The following is a 16,205-nucleotide window of genomic DNA, read 5'->3' as shown; positions in this document are numbered from 1 at the left end:
ATAGAATCACAGATGTAGAAAACAAACTTATGGTTACCAGGGAGGAAAGGGGAGGCAGGAGGGATAAACTGGGAGATTGGGGTTGACATATACACACTACTAAGTATAAAATAGATAACTAATAAGAATCTACTATATTGCACAGGGAACTCTACTCAATACTCTGTGATGACCTATATGGGAATAGAATCTAAAAAAGAGTGAATATATATATATATTTATAACTGATTCACTGTGCTATACAGCAGAAACTAACACAACATTGTAAATCAACTATACTCCAATAAAAATTAATTTAAAAAATCAGGAAGAAGGTTGTTTTCATGAAACTTCTTTTCCTGCTCTGCAACCCCCTGAGACCTGGGAACACCAAGGTCTGTTTTCTTGAGATTGAGAAGGAAGGGTGGGGAGAATAACAGAAAGAATATGGTCCAGTACAAGATCCTTAGAGGGGAAGGCGATCAGAAGAACAAAATGGTGTCTGTCACTGAAAGTGGTCCTATGGGGCAGCCCCAATTGATTAAAATTGTATTCCAGATCAAGGAGAGATAATGAACTTACTGGACTCTGTGCAATATTTCTTGAACTCTTCTGAAAAATATAAGGTACCACAATATGCTTTATGCCCTAGATGATAAGGTATAAAAAAGAAGGAGGTGCAGCATTTCCGCTCCTGTCCAGAGCACTGTGGCTTCCAAACTTGGTGTCCAGAGACCACAGCCTCACCTGGACATCTCAAGAGCCTGCAGGAGGAGGGAAGAGTAGTAGCCCAGCTCAATGGGGAGGTGCTACTGGTGTGTAGTGAGTAGAGGCCAGGGATGCTGCTAAACATCCTTCAGTGCTCAGATCGGCCAACAGCAAAGAAATTTTTGACCCAAAATGCAAACAGCAACAAGGTTGGGAAACTGCCAGAAATCAATCCAGATTTAGAGACTTCTCCGAAGCGTTGGGGTAAATGTGTATGCTAGAGAAGTCTCTTCAGAGTTTTCTAGAAGAGACATGGGAGACCCTGAGACGTGCTCTTAGTTAGATTCCCAGGCTTCTTGGCTCAACAGTGTGCCCTGACTCTTGAAATTTTTAAAAAAGTATTTCTTAATTCAACCCCTGCCACACCATCATCTCTCCTCTCTGCCCCTTCCCTATTTGTTATGACACCAGTTTCCTCACTGCCCTCCTTCCTGAAATCCCAATGTCAGGTGTTAGCTGTTGCTTGTCTAAGCTATTTGCTACCTAGTGTACACATGATGCCAAACTCTGCTGGGTATTACTAAAAAAGAGAGGAGTTGAAATACTTTAGGTAGCAGGTACCATCTAACTTCCCTTCCCTAAAATGTTCTTCCTGCCTCAACCAGGGAGCCCATTCCTGTCTCGCTGTCTCCTTCACTGGTCTTGGGCCCACCTCCTCCTCCAGCTCAGCCTTCTTCATATGATACCCTTATGACACAGTCTTATTTTCCTTCAGTACCAAACAACTTTAACACAAGGCAGATTGGTCCAAGTGTGACAATACAGTAACACTCAAAGGACAATGTGAGAGTTGGTGGAAAGAAATGAATGCCACCTGGGGTGCCCTTAGCCTGCTAGGGAATAAGAAATTAAAAACTGCTGGGAGAGCTGCATTAGCTATTTCATACTATCACAATTTGTTTTAGTAAATTATCCTTCTTAGAATACCAAATAGTCCCCTAATGGCCTGAAAGACTTGAAACACTTCCAAAGCATTAAGAGTTTTCTGTACTCAGTCACTGGGAGGACTGGACTTGAGACCTTAGGTTGGCCAGCAGCCAGAGTGTACCAACTTAGAGCAACTTAGATTTGCAAACTCTGTAGTAACCCAAACATGTTAGCCTCAGAAGTCAAGATGTGGGTTCTGCCAACATCACAAATTTGGATCTCTTGTGCACACTTAGCACAGGTATTGCACATATATGGGGGATTTTCCCAGATGTGCCTTCTTGTTACATATTTTTTGGCTTCCTTTGTTTTTCTAGATCCATCTTCAGTTTATCAAGGTGATGCTATCACCTTCTCTTATCGAGAATTGTAAATGGCTCCCACTTGTAAAGAAGTGATGGAGCAAAGACCCTGTCTGTATAATGTCAGGGCAGTGGGATAATCTTTCTAAGTATTAATCTGTGTTTCAACCCCATTCTGTACCCACCAAATTCTTTCAATTATATCCTGAGGAATTATTTCCTCCCTGTAACTGAACAGATGTGAGTCATCCACTGGGAAAACACAAACAATGGTCAGGAATAACATGAGACAGGAAGAGTCCAGAATTAGTTTTTTACTCACAGAAACGACAAAAACATCAAAGATTTTAAAGGAGGCAAGAGGAGTGGTCAGGACATCAATAACAAGGAAGACAGAAATAGAGAAACTTGAATTCTTAAGGGAAATAATCTTCTTGAGTGTTGTAGGGAGCCAAGCAGAAGCATATTCAGCCCTGAATTGACCCTCTCATAGCTGTGCATTCAGGGCCACCAATCTGTCCCCACTGGGGGTCCACATGGAAATGAAGACTGTCTCATCCTTAAGAAACCCTGCCCGGGTCCCTCTCCTGTCTTATGAGGACAACTACCAGAATATAGATCATGGGGTCATGGTGACATGAAGAGAAGATTTTCTATCTCACCAAGTCAGCACTGTAAGGAAGCAATCTGAAGACTGACCTGAGACCAAGAGGCAACCCACATTATTTTTTTTAATGGAGCAATGAATTTTATTTATTTATTTTTATTGAGTTATAGTTGATGTACAATATTATATGTTACAGGTGTACAATATAGTGATTCACAACTTTTAAAGGTTATACTCCATTTATAGTTATAAAATATTGGTTATATTCGCTGTTTTGTCCTTGTAGCTTACTCTATACATAATAGTTTGTACCTCTTACTCCCCCACCCCTATATTGCCCCTCCCCCCTTCCCTCTCCCCCCTGGTAACCACCTGTTTGTTCTTTATATCTGTGTCTGCTTCTTTTTTGTCATATTCACTATCAGATTCCGCATATAAGTGATATCATACAGTATTTGTCTTTCTCTGTCTGACTTATTTCATTTAGCATAACGTCCTCCAAGACATCCATGTTGCTGCAAATGGCAAAATTTCATTCTTTTTCATGGCTGAGGAGTATTTCATTTTATATATATGTAAAATGTTACATATATATATCATATCTTCTTTATCTATTCATCTGTTAATAGATACTTATGTTACTTCCATATCTTGGCAAATGTAAATAACGTTTCTATGAACATTGGGGTGCATGTATCTTTACAAATTAGTGGTTTTGTTTTTTTCAGATATATATCCAGGAGTGGAACTGCTGGGTCACGTGGTAGTTCTAGTTTTAGTTTTTTGAGAAACCTCCATACTGTTTTCCAGTGTCTGCACCAATTTCCAGTGTCTGCACCAATTTACATTCCCACCAACAGTGTAGTAGGGCTCACTTTTCTCCACATCCGCACCAACATTTATTATTTGTGTTCTTTTTGATGATAGCCATTCTGATCGGTGTGAAGTGATATCTCATTGTGTTTTTGATGTGCATTTCCCTGAAGATTACTGATGGTGGGCATGTTTTCATGTGCCTGTTGGCCATCTGCATTTCCTCTTTGGAGAAAATGCATATTTAGGTTTTTTTAATTGGGTTTTTTTGTTTGTTTGTTTTTGGTTTTGATGTTGAGTTGTATGAGCTGTTTATATATTTTGGATATTAATCCCTTATCTGTTATCTCAATTTCAAATATTTTCTCCCATTCAGTAGGTTGTCTTTTCAAGTTGTCAGAGGTTTCCTTTGTTGTACAAAAGCTTTTAAGTTTATTCGGTCCTATTTGTTTATTTTTGTTTTTATTGACTTTGCTTTAGGAGAGGGATCCAAAAATGTATTGCTGTGATTTATGTAAAAGAGTGTTCTGCCTGTGTTTTCCTCTAGGAGTTTTATGGTTTCTGGCCTTACATTTAGGTCTTTAATCCATTTTGAGTTTATTTTTGTATGGCATTAGAGAATGTTCTAATTCTATTCTTTTACATGTAGCTGTCCAGTTTTCCCAGCACCACTTATTGAAAATACTGTCTCAGGACTTCCCTGGTGGTCCAGTGGTTAAGACTCCGTGCTTCCAATGCAGGGGACATGCGTTCGATCCCTGGTCAGGGAACTAAGATCCCACATGCTACACTGTGTGGCCAAAAAATAAAAGAGAAAAGAAAAAAAAAGACTGTCTTTTCTCCATTGTATATTCTTGCCTCCTTTGCTGTAGATTAATTGAGCATAAGTGCATGGGTTTATTTCTGGGCTCTCTATTCTGTTCCATTGATCTATGTGTCTATTTTTGTGCCAGTACTGCTGTTTCAATTACTGTAGAGTTGTAGTATAATGTGAAGTCAAGAAGCATGATACCTCCAGCTCTGTTCTTCTTCCTCAAGATTGTTTTGGCCATTCAGGGTCTTTTGTGTTTCTGCACAAATTTTAAAATTATTTGTTCTAGTTCAGTGGAAAATGCCATTGGTATCTGATAGGAAATGTATTGAGTCTGTAGACTGCCTTTGGTAGTATGGTCATTTTAACAATATTAATTCTTCCAGTCCAAGAACACAGTGTATCTTTCCATCTATTTGTGTTGTCTTCATTTATTTCATCAGTGTCTCATAATTTTCTGTACAGGTCTTTTACCTCCTTAGGTAGGTTTATTCTTTTTGATGCCATGGTAAATGGGATGGTTTCCTTAATTACTCCTTCTGACACTCCATTGTTAGTATATAGAAATGCAATGTATTTCTGTATATTAATTTTGTATCCTGCAACTTTACCAAATTCACTGAAGAGCTCTAGTAGTTTTCTGGTGGCGTCTTTAGGATTTTCTATGTATAGTATTACGTCGTCTGCAAACAGTGACAGTTTTACTTCTTCCTTTCTAATTTGGATTTCTTTTATTTCTTTTTCTTGTCTGATTGCTCTGGCTAGGACTTCCAATACAATGCTGAATAAAAGTAGCAAGAGTGGGCATCTTTGTTTTTTTCCTGATCTTAGAGGAAATGCTTTCAGCTTTTCACCATTGAGAATAATGTTAGCTGTGGGTTTGTTATATATGGCCTTTATTATGTTGAGGTATGTTCCCTCTATGCCCACTTTATGGAGAATTTTTGTCATAAATGGATGTTGAATTTTGTCAGAAGCTTTTTCTGCATCTATTGAGATGATCACATGGTCTTTATTCTTCAGTTGGTTAATGTGGTGTATCACAATGATTGATTTGTGGATACTGACATTAACAAACCCACAGTAGGGTGCTCGCTTAACTCTGGCTCTTAGGGGAAAGCCACAGCTCATTATTAACTCTATTTTTTTGTCTTCTCCTCTCTTCTCCCTCCTTTCTTTCCTGTCCTCTTCTTTTTTCTCTTTTCTCTTCCCTTCACCTTTCTTTAACACAGTGTAAGAAAGGAAAGGAAGGAGATTTATGTGGCTCTCTTCTGAGTTGCTCACTTGGCAATCAGTCCTTTCTGTCCTTCACCCTGCTACCTCCAACCCCGTGGCCTGTCATTTCCCAGAATGCTTCCTTCCATAGCAGGACTCCACAAAAGGGCTGGATGAGGGGACAACACACCCACCTTCACTGTTCTGACCCTCTTTTCTCCACCAACATCACACACAGGGCTGAAGAATTGAACTAACAAGGGAATTACAGAACAGTATCCTAATTAAGCCTTTTCTGTTGGTCAAAAGAAAACAGCACCCAAGAAGTCAAAACTTCACAAAGAGCTTCCATGGATACTTCCAGTTCCTAACTTTGCTATTTTGTACCTTTTTACAAAAGTAACTTTTTCTAATCCTCATGTGAATTTCCACTAACATTACAGAAAACCTCACCCCCTACCCAAAGCAATCAATTTTTCCAGTGGCCTCACAGAGGTACATTTCCTCAATGCTCAAATATTTATGTTAGCATAAACTATGAGGTTTCCAGCAGAACAGAGAACAAATGTATATTCAGTGTTTGGTGGGTAGAAGTACCCAAAGTACCATGCTCTTCCAAGTCTTTCCACCATATGAGCTGCAGCTTTGCTTCTGCATTCTTGTGATTGCCAAAGAAGTAACTGTTAAGTCAATCAAACAGACCAAAATGCACACACACACGCACACACACACACACACTCAGACCTGCTGGTGCTGAAAACAGCCTGTCACTGAGAGAGACACTTCACAATTGCCCTTCCCTTAGCTGACGAAAGATGCTGCCAAAACTTTGAAATAGCTCTTTTAAGGAATGCTATCATGTTCTTAGTCAAGGGCCATCTTCCTCCCCAGTCTGGGGAAGAAGGGAGGAGTAGAAGTGACTTTCATTCTTCCAGTTACACTAACACTAACAAATGCCCATCATAGCACTTCCACATCCTTGCTACTGAAAATACAGGACAACACAAAAAGAATTTTTCTCTCCTTTATTGGAGAAACCTCTCTTATAGCTGGAGTTCTCCCCAACCAGCTGGATTCAACGGATTTGGGGGAGAAAATCAACCTGCACCAGGAGCAAAATGCTTGAGATCTGCTGCCTACTGAACTCAGCTTTGTCCTCGTCTCTCACAAAATCAACTTGGGAGGCTGATCCTTTCCTCCCATCACCAGATGCCAGGTGCCCCCTTCTATTCCACTCATACCTCATCATGACACTATATTTCTCCTCAAGACCCACAGAACTCTTTTTTCGAAGGTTTCCTGTGCAAGAAGAAGGTAGCAGCAGTCACAGAACCTAAAGGTACACAAAAAGTTCTGTTGGAAGGAAACTTTCTTTTAAGGCGAGTATGAAACATTAGGAAAAGATTAGTCTTTGAAATCGAAGAGATCTGAGTTTAAATCCTGGCTTTTCTAATTACACGGATATAACCTTGGATTAGGCTCATTATAGAATGTTGGAAAACAGGAGTAATACATATCTCAAAAGATGTGGGTCATAAGTGACTTTGCATCTGTAAAGAACTCCAACCTGTGCACATAACAGTGGGACAGACATGAACCTCCCTCACAACACTTGGTTGCAAGAAATGTCATGGTTGAAAGAAATGTCATTGATTTTTCAAAACTAATAAATCTGATCCCATGTCCCTACTCATCAGGGGTTGAAAAATTCAATCTCAGGTTCTATTATAAGTAACATTTGGACTAAGCTAAATCTTCTATTGCCACAATAGAAAGTTAATAAATAATGTCTAAAATTAATGAGAGTTAGCTTATAGTGCTGCTTCTATTGATATAAAATAGCATATTATATGGAAACATTGGTGTAAATTGTGGAAGAAATAGAAGCAAAGTGGTGCCTTTAGGGAAAAAAATGACATGGTGATAATCAAGTAAGACAGAGAATAGTTATTTATTGTTATGAACTATGTGTATAAATCTATCATATAATAAAATTAGCTATAAAAGAGACACCCATGTACTAGTTTTCATATGTACAGAAGTTCCTTTATGTCTATTTTCTCAACTCAGAGTCAAAAAATCCTAATGGTTCGAAAGCTCCTAAATGCGTTTTTGTACAAAACAATTTGCAGTTAGGCAAATATACAGAAACAAATAATGCCACGACATAAACATTGTCCATGATTTCCCTGCCTGAAAAATATTTTCTTAAGTGTTTCCCGAACATTATTCACACCCTTTTCCAAAATCCACCATTAATCCATCATGAGTCATTAGACCAGTTGCTTCACTTCTATGAGCCTTAGAGTCCTTACCTATAATGTTAGACAGTTTTAAAAGATTCCTTCCAACATCAGATATTATTTCCATCTTTGTCATTGGCTATCAGAATGGAGATTTAATGATTTCTGAAGAGCTTTCCAGATTAAAAGTGCTGAGAGCTGAGAAGAAGAGTCAACTCAGAATAGAGTTTGTGTTTGCATCTCTTTTGCAACAGCTGTTCTTCTTGTATGCAGTTCCATGACCTTCTGTTCTCATTTTCTATATCCCTGTAATATAAAACAGTCCCTATTTCAGGACCTGTTGAAATCTTTTCCTGCCTTGCTTCTGGATCTCAAGAAAAGATAGACACAACATGCACCCCATGGGATCTGCAGATGCTCACAGGACATAAACGGAGTCCCTAACACAGAAACAAGTAGTGTACATAAAGAAACCACTTGAGGTTGGACATTTTCAAATTTGGGGGGGAAAACTAAGAACATCTAAGGCTGCATTTGATACTCATGTTCTTTATTGACATCATATTGGAGAACTTGAAAACCCTCAGTATTTACAAAGTTAGTAAATACTAAAATTCACTATTCTAAAGAATGCAAGGTAAAGAAAGCTAAGGTTTCCTTTACATTGAATTACATATTTTCAAAGGTTAGCTCTTCTGAATTCAAAATTTATTCTGAAGACAAGACTTATGGAGGGTATCGTTTATCTTAGGGTAGGCTCAAATGTTTTAAAACAATCATGAAACTATTGAAAATAAAGTATGTTTCTGTTTAAAATCTTGTAAGGCTTGTTTTCAACTAGATCTCCTTAGATGACAAATATTCTGTTGCTATAGTAAATCTCATCCTTAAGTAATTCTTTCATTTTCAGGTTTACTCCAAGCTCCCAGCTATGCAGTTATAAAACCATGCACATCGGATGGAAAAGACCTATTTGGTTATCTGGGGTCTCCCTTTCTCTCCCCACCTTTCACACAGGTTTCTTCCCTAAGACATCTTCTCCAGTGATTTGTACAACTTTGCAATAACTCAAGAAATGGCTTATCTTTGGCTTCTTTTAAAAGAATATGCCACAGGGGCTTCCCTGGTGGTCCAGTGGTTGAGAGTCCGCCTGCCGATGCAGGGGACACGGGTTCGTGCCCTGGTCTGGGAGGATCCTACATGCCGCAGAGCGGCTAGGCCCATGAGCCATGGCCACTGAGCCTTCGCGTCCGGAGCCTGCGCGTCCGGAGCCTGCGCGTCCGGAGCCTGTGCTCCGCGACGGGGAGAGGCCACAGCAGTGAGAGGCCTGCGTACCGCAAAAAAAAAAAAAAAAGAATATACCACAACTTTTGAACATTGCAATTAATCTTAATTTCCTCCCTAAACCCCTCCTTTCTCATTAGGCTCACCTCCCACCAGGAAGCCCCGCACACAGTCTACCTTTGCTTGGCAATGTCATCTTTAGCTTTGTTTTAAATGGTTTTTTGTTTACTTGTTTTTAAGGCATTTAACTCCAGTGCTTTCAACATCATGTAGGCTGGAGTGTCCAGGATGCTGTCATCACTCACATGTCCAGAACCAGAGAGCTTCCCCCTGAGATCTCCCTCCCCACGTGCCCCTCATCCTCCAGGGCCCCTTCGCATGGCCTCTCGTTCCGGTGGGACAGTCAGACTTCTTAGGTACAGACTGACTTCTAAGACCACAAAAGCAGAGGCTGTCAGGGCTTCCCAAGGCTTAGGTGGTGTCACTTAGCCCATGTTCTATTGCTTAAAAGGGAGGCACAGGGCCAGTCTAAGCCACCCTGGAAGGGGATTGCATGAGAGTATTAAAGTGGAGGCAGAGTTCACTGGGGGCCATCTTTGGAGACCAGCTGTCACCTACAGCAATCTTAGGTGACTTGATCAAGTCATGCATTTAGTCAGTGGCTGAACCAGAATTCAAGCAACCTGTTTTCTTCACTCTCTTTTCCATTTTTTTTTTAATTGGGGTATAGTTGTTTTACAATGTTGTGTTAGTTTCTACTGTACAGCAAAATGAAGTAGAGTTCCCTGTGCTATACAGCATGTTCTCATTAGTTATCTATTTTATACATATTAATTTATATACATCAATCCCAATCTCCCGATTCATCCCACCCCTTCTTTCCCCCTTGATGTCCATATGTTTGTTCTCTACATCTGTGTCTCTATTTCTGCCTTGCAAACAGGTCCATCTGTACCATTTTTCTAGATTCCACATATATGCATTAATATACGATATTTGTTTTTCTCTTTCTGAATTACTTCACTCTGAATGACAATCTCTAAGTTCATGCATGCTCTTCAAATGACCCAATTTCGCTCCTTTTTATGGCTGAGTAATATTCCATTGTATATATGTACCACATCTTCTTTATCCATTTATCTGTTGATGGGCATTTAGGTTGTTTCCATGACCTGGCTATTGCAAACAGTGCTGCAATGAACACTGAGGTACATGTGTCTTTTTGAATTATGGTTTTCTCTGAGTATATGCCCAGTAGTGGGATTGCTGGGTCATATGGTAATTTTATTTTTAGTTTTTTAAGGAACCTCCATACTGTTCTCCATAGTGGCTGTGTCGATTTACATTCCTACCAACAGTGCAAGAGGATTCTCTTTTCTCCACACCCTAACTCAAACAGTGCCAAAATCTTTTGTTGAATCCAAAGTACTAATCACATGAAGCTCAGTGACTAAAAAAAGTTTTAACAACAGAACATTTTTTAAAAAAATTAATTCCCCACACCACCCATTTGGTCCCCTTCTCCTCTCCAAGCCAGAGCCCTCCTGCAATGTGCTTTTTTCTTCAATTCTGATGTATATATATTCATGTCCAAAAATGCTGATTAAGCAGGGCTCATAGCTCAGAGATAAGTTCTAGACACTGTCACCAGTATTTCAAAGAGCTGCTGTTAACATATACTATCTAAAACATGGAAATAAGGCAAAGGGGGAGGAATCATGTCCTCTCAATGTCATACCGGGACATGGCTTAATAAGCTGACCAAAAGATTCTTCAGTTATCCAGGAGAACATACCTGTGTTTGATTTTGTTGTCTAGTAATTAGGTCCTGTGAAGTTTCATAACTTATAGATTTCTGTCCAAGAAAACTATTAATGATTTCTGTTTGTGATATAAACTAACCCCAAAGATTTGGCTTTATTTGTCCTGTAGGGTACCAACAAGTCTTGTAACTAACCTGGCAATTCATTCTAACATTTTTTAAATGCGTGTAAATACTCAGTTCCTCAAATTCTCCTTGAATCAGCTTATTTCTTACTGGCTTCCTCACTAATGAGTTGAGTAAATCTTTGATACAAGCTTCCTCTATATCTCTATGAGAGTTAGATTTTCAACTTTCCAAAAATTACACTTTGACACTACAAAGACTCCAGTGGAACTTCCTGGGGGTAAGAAACTGAGGGCAGCAGGGGCTGACACGGGCCCTGGGCCATCATTGTCATCTATGCCGAGCTGGTTAACTCAGCCCACAGAACTGAATATCTTATTTGGCAGTAAAATTTTTAAGGATTATTCATGGGAGCTCACTTTACAGTGCTCAGGGCTTTTTTTCTGGGATTCAAGCAGCTCATGAGGAAAATCCTAAGCACTAAAATTCAGACAGGATTTTGCCACCTGGAAAGATGACAAGTGGGGAAAGGAGAAGAGGCAGCCAGCAGAAATTTCTGGAGAAAGACCACCATCTCTGCCAATTCAACACTGGAATTTTTAGCTTTTGCTTGAAGAAGTTAACAATCCCTATGCACCCATATCACGTGTAAGAATTTCCACCTATACCCAGTGTATGTTCTTCTGCGGCTCTGCTCATCTAGGGGATCCAGCATTCTGTCCGCATCACATTATCGGATGTGCGTTTCTTCATAAGTTCACATAGTAGACAAAATCTCAGGCCAAAAAGGCAGGGATATAAGAAATGTGATGTGCTATATTCTTCTTTACCTGAACTTTATTTCCATTTTGAGTTCCCACTGGGCCGTCTGCTGGAAATGTAATCGAATTCAATTCACAGCCAGTTCTGACCCTACCACTACGGGTGCAGGTACAGTCCGAAAGGATGTGAGAATGCTGGGACGCTCTACATGGCTGGACTGGACGTGGTCTATCTGCTCTGGCATACATTAGGCTGAGTATGGCTGCTGCCACTGCATCTCTCACTTCCAGCTTCTGGTCTACCCCAGGTCTGACTACCCCTCAGCTGAACACTGGGCTCTTTGAATTCTGCAGAAGATATGTTTCTGCTCCCACCCTTTCCAAGGAATCTGAAGCTAGATGCCTCTGGCCCTCTCTATCTAGGTGTGCTGGACAGCCATTTCTACTCTATGGCTCTCTTCATTTAAGAAAAAGTATCTACAACTTTAAAATAAGACAAAAACATGGTTGAGAGTTCTTTAAAATTAATTGTGGAGCATCATCGAACAAGCCTTCTTATGGGTCATCTGAGGAGACTCAAGGCAAAGTTTCTCAACGTTTTTGTTTTTTTTAATTTCCCTCCAAGGAGAAAATTTAATTACATTCCAATTTAATTTTAATTAATTAACTTAAGCTAGTTAATTTAATTAATAATCAGACACAAGAGGGAGGAGATATGGGGATATATGTATATGTATAGCTGATTCACTTTGTTAGAAAGCAGAAACTAACACACCATTGTAAAGCAATTATACGCCAATAAAGATGTTAAAAAAATAATCAATTGATTTCATTAATTGCTCTGATTTACCCCTGATGAGAGAACATAAATAGACTACATGTTGTTTAACTTTAAAAGTCATTGCTACCTGACTTGCTGGAGGTCTTTCACAGATTTTTGAAGAGACTCCAGGCAGGAGACGTGACAGAGGGGTGAATCTTGGGAGACCCAGAGAAGTCGCTATCTGATACAATAAGTCAGGGTATCAGTTCCTCTGGTAACACTTTTTCTAACCTATGTTAGCCAAACGAGAGCATTGGAGGTGGAAAATACACTTTCTCTCTCAAACATTGCTCAGTTGCCTCTTTGAGTTTATTCACCAGAAATGGGTGGGCAATATAAAGGATTGTTTGTCAAATATTTCTACTCCTTTCTTTACCACTCAGAAAATAAACACTAGGAAGCCAATTTGTGACATCCTCACAGCTTATCTTTGCTAATCATAGGGTCTTTTCCTTTACTCCCTGCCTTTTCTCTTTCTACCTCCTCTCTAAAATAGCTTCAGCTCATCTTCATCCTTCTGCACAATAGCTTACCCTCATAAAAACATCTGGGGTTACTTATATCTTGATGAGACTCCAAATCTATGTGTTACCTTTTCCAGTGTTTTAGGTCCTGACTCTAACTGTGAAAGCTTTTGCAGCCAGTGCAGAGTATTCCAAGCCTCAGTGATTGGGTGAGAAAAAGAAAAAAGTAGAAGTACCAGTGATGGTAAAACTATATCAAGTGTTCTCACATATTTAAGACAGGTGATCCAAAATGAGAGGAAGCATGGGAGTCAAAATAATTTTGGAGAAATAATGACTAACTTTTTTTCCAAATTTGATGAAAAATACCAGCAGACAGACCCAAGAAGCTTAACAAATCCTAAGCAAATCATATTCAACTTGTTGAAAACCAAAGACAGAGAGAAAAATCTTAAAAGCAACCAGAAAATAAAGACATGTTCTCTAAAGAGGAACAATGAGAAGAATGAGAGCAGACAGCTCATCCATAGCAGTACAAGCCAGAAGAAAATGACAAGACGTCTTTAAAGTGCTAGAGGGAAAAAGAGAGTCTGTTGACCTAGAATTCTATATCAAGTGAAAATATTCTCTAAAAATAATAGGAAAAATGACAAAAACAATTGCCAAGAGAATCTTCCCCAGCAGAAAGAAATATAAAACTCTTTGTGCTGAAGGGAAATGATATCAGATAGAAACAGTAACAGAAATGAAGAAATGAAGCATGTCAGGAAGTATGTATATGCAGGTAAACAGAAAGTATTTTTCTCATTTCTTTTTTTATTTTTCTTTATTTATTTTTGGCTGCATTGGGTCTTCATTGCTGTGCATGGGCTTTCTTCTAGTTGCGGCGAGCGGGGCTGCTCTTCATTGCAGTGGCTCCTCCTTTTGCAGAGCATGGGCTCTAGGCACGTGGGCTTCAGTAGTGTGGCACGTGGGCTCAGCAGTTGTGGCTCATGAGCTCTAGAGCACAGGCTCAGTAGTTGTGGCACACAGGTTTAGTTGCTCAGCGACATGTGGGGTTTTCCCGGACCAGGGCTCAAATCTGTGTCCCCTGCATTGGCAGGCAGATTCTTAACCACTGTGCCACCAGGGAAACCTTCATTTCTTTTTTAAAAATACAATTTACTATTCAAAGTACATAAAAATGTACTGTGGGGTTTATAAAAATGCAGAGGTAAAATGAAAGACAATAATAGTACTAAGAATGGGAGAGATCATTTAAAATATGCTATAATAAGTTTTTTATATTATACTTAAAGAAGTATAATATGAATTCAAGGAAGACTATGGTAATATAAGGACACATACTGCAATCCCTATGGCAATCACTAAAATAGCTAAAAACCAATGGATGAGTTAAGATGGAATAAGTTTTTCAAATCCTTGGTTAATTTAAAAAGAAGGAAATGATGGAAAGAGGAACACAGAACAGACAAGGCAGTGGTGGTCTTAAATTCAAACATATCAATAATTACTTCAACTGTGAGTGGACTAAAACTACAATTAAAAGGTAAAGATCATCAAAAGATCGTCAAACTAGACAAGTAGGAAACATACATTATATGTTGCTTTCAAGAAATGGCCTTCAAGTATAGACACAGCTTAAAAAACAAAAGACTGGGAAAATTATACCATGCAAACAACTAATCAGAAGAAAATTGTAGGGGCTACATTAATATCACAAGAAGTAGAATTCATGATAAGGAGTATCACCAGAGATAATGGTAGGCATTTCATAGCGATGCAATAAACAATTTATTAAGGCAACATAATAACCCTAAATGTGTATGCATCTAATACAAAGCTTCAAAATAATGCAAAGACTGACAGAGCTAAGGGAGAAAAAGACAAATTCCAATTAAAATTGGAGATTTTAACATTTCTTTTCCAGTAATTGATTAAAACATACATATTAAAGATTGTTTTCCAACCAGAGCCCGGCAGAATGACTCCCACAAAGAAGGGTGGAGAGAAGAAGAGGGGCCGGTCTGCCATCAATAAGGTGGTGACCAGAGAATACACTATCGACATTTACAAGAGCATCCACGGAGTGGGTTTCAAGAAACGTGTCCCTCAGGCACTCAAAGAAATCCTGAACTTTGCCATGAAGGAGATGAGAACTCCAGATGTACGCATTGACGCCAAGCTTAGCAAAGCAGTCTGGGCCAAAGGAATAAGGAATGTCCCATCTCATGCCCATGTGCAGAAAACGTAATGAACATGAAGATTCACCAAACGAGCTCTATACCTTGGTTACCTATATACCTGTCACCACTTCCAAAAATCTACAGACACTTAATGTGGATGAGAACTAACTGTTGATTGTCAAATAAAGTTATAGAACCACAAAAAGTTAAAAATTAATAAATATATATAAGACTTGAACAACACTATTAGCCAATTTTAAACTTATTGACATTTACAGAACACTACACCTAACAACTGTGGAATTCACATATTTTCCAAGTGTATGTGGAATATACATGAGATAGATCAGCTGCTGAGCCATGAAAGGTCTCAATCCATTATAAAGAACTGAATTCATACAAAGCATATTCTCTAAAAATAATAAAACACATAAAAGTATGATCTTTCAGACAACAAGTCAATAACAAAAAGATATCAGGAAAATCCCTAAACATTTGGAAGCTTATCAACAAAGTTTTAAATAGCCCATGGATCAAAAAAGAAATTCCAAAGGAAATTAGAAAATATTTTGAACTGGATGATAATGGAAGCAAAATACATCAAAATTTTGTGGAACGCAGCTAAAGCAAAGCTTAAAGGGAAATACCTAGAAAAGACAAAAGAAAGATTTAAAAGCACTGATCTGAACTTTCATCTTAAGAAGCTAGTAAAAGAAGAGGAAATTAAAGCAAAAGGAACAAAACAATAAAATAGAAGCAAAGTAGAAATAGTGAAATAAAAAATAGACAAATGATAGAAAATCAACAAAACTGAGAATAGGTCTCTTGACAGGATTAATAAAACACAAGCCTCTATCTAGATTTATCAATAAAAAAGAGAAAAAATACAAATTACAAATTTCACTCATGAAAGAAAGAGAGTACATCATTCCAGATGCCACAGACATTTTAAAAAATAGTAAAAACAATTGTGAACAACTGTATGCCAATAAATTTGACAAATTAGTTAAATGAACAAATTCCTTGAAAGACACAATTTACTAAAATTAAATAAGAAATTTAAAATTAAAAACAGAATACCATTTATACTAGGACAAAGAAATGAAATAGACATGAATCTAACAAAATATTATA

General features: G+C 38.5%; 1 pseudogene across 1 annotated transcript; it reads left to right on the top strand.

Annotated features, from left to right (window-relative positions):
* The first annotated feature begins 14,759 nt into the window (after positions 1-14,759).
* On the top strand, positions 14,760-15,239 carry LOC307189129 (large ribosomal subunit protein eL31-like; annotated as a pseudogene). The gene has a single exon. The product of its transcript is annotated as a large ribosomal subunit protein eL31-like (transcript).
* Positions 15,240-16,205: the final 966 nt, after the last annotated feature.

Source organism: Stenella coeruleoalba (assembly GCF_951394435.1).
Source record: "Stenella coeruleoalba genome assembly, chromosome: 7".
Classification (NCBI taxonomy): domain Eukaryota; kingdom Metazoa; phylum Chordata; class Mammalia; order Artiodactyla; family Delphinidae; genus Stenella; species Stenella coeruleoalba.
The sequence above is the reverse complement of the archived record's forward strand: the minus strand, read 5'-3'. Positions and strand labels throughout refer to the sequence as shown.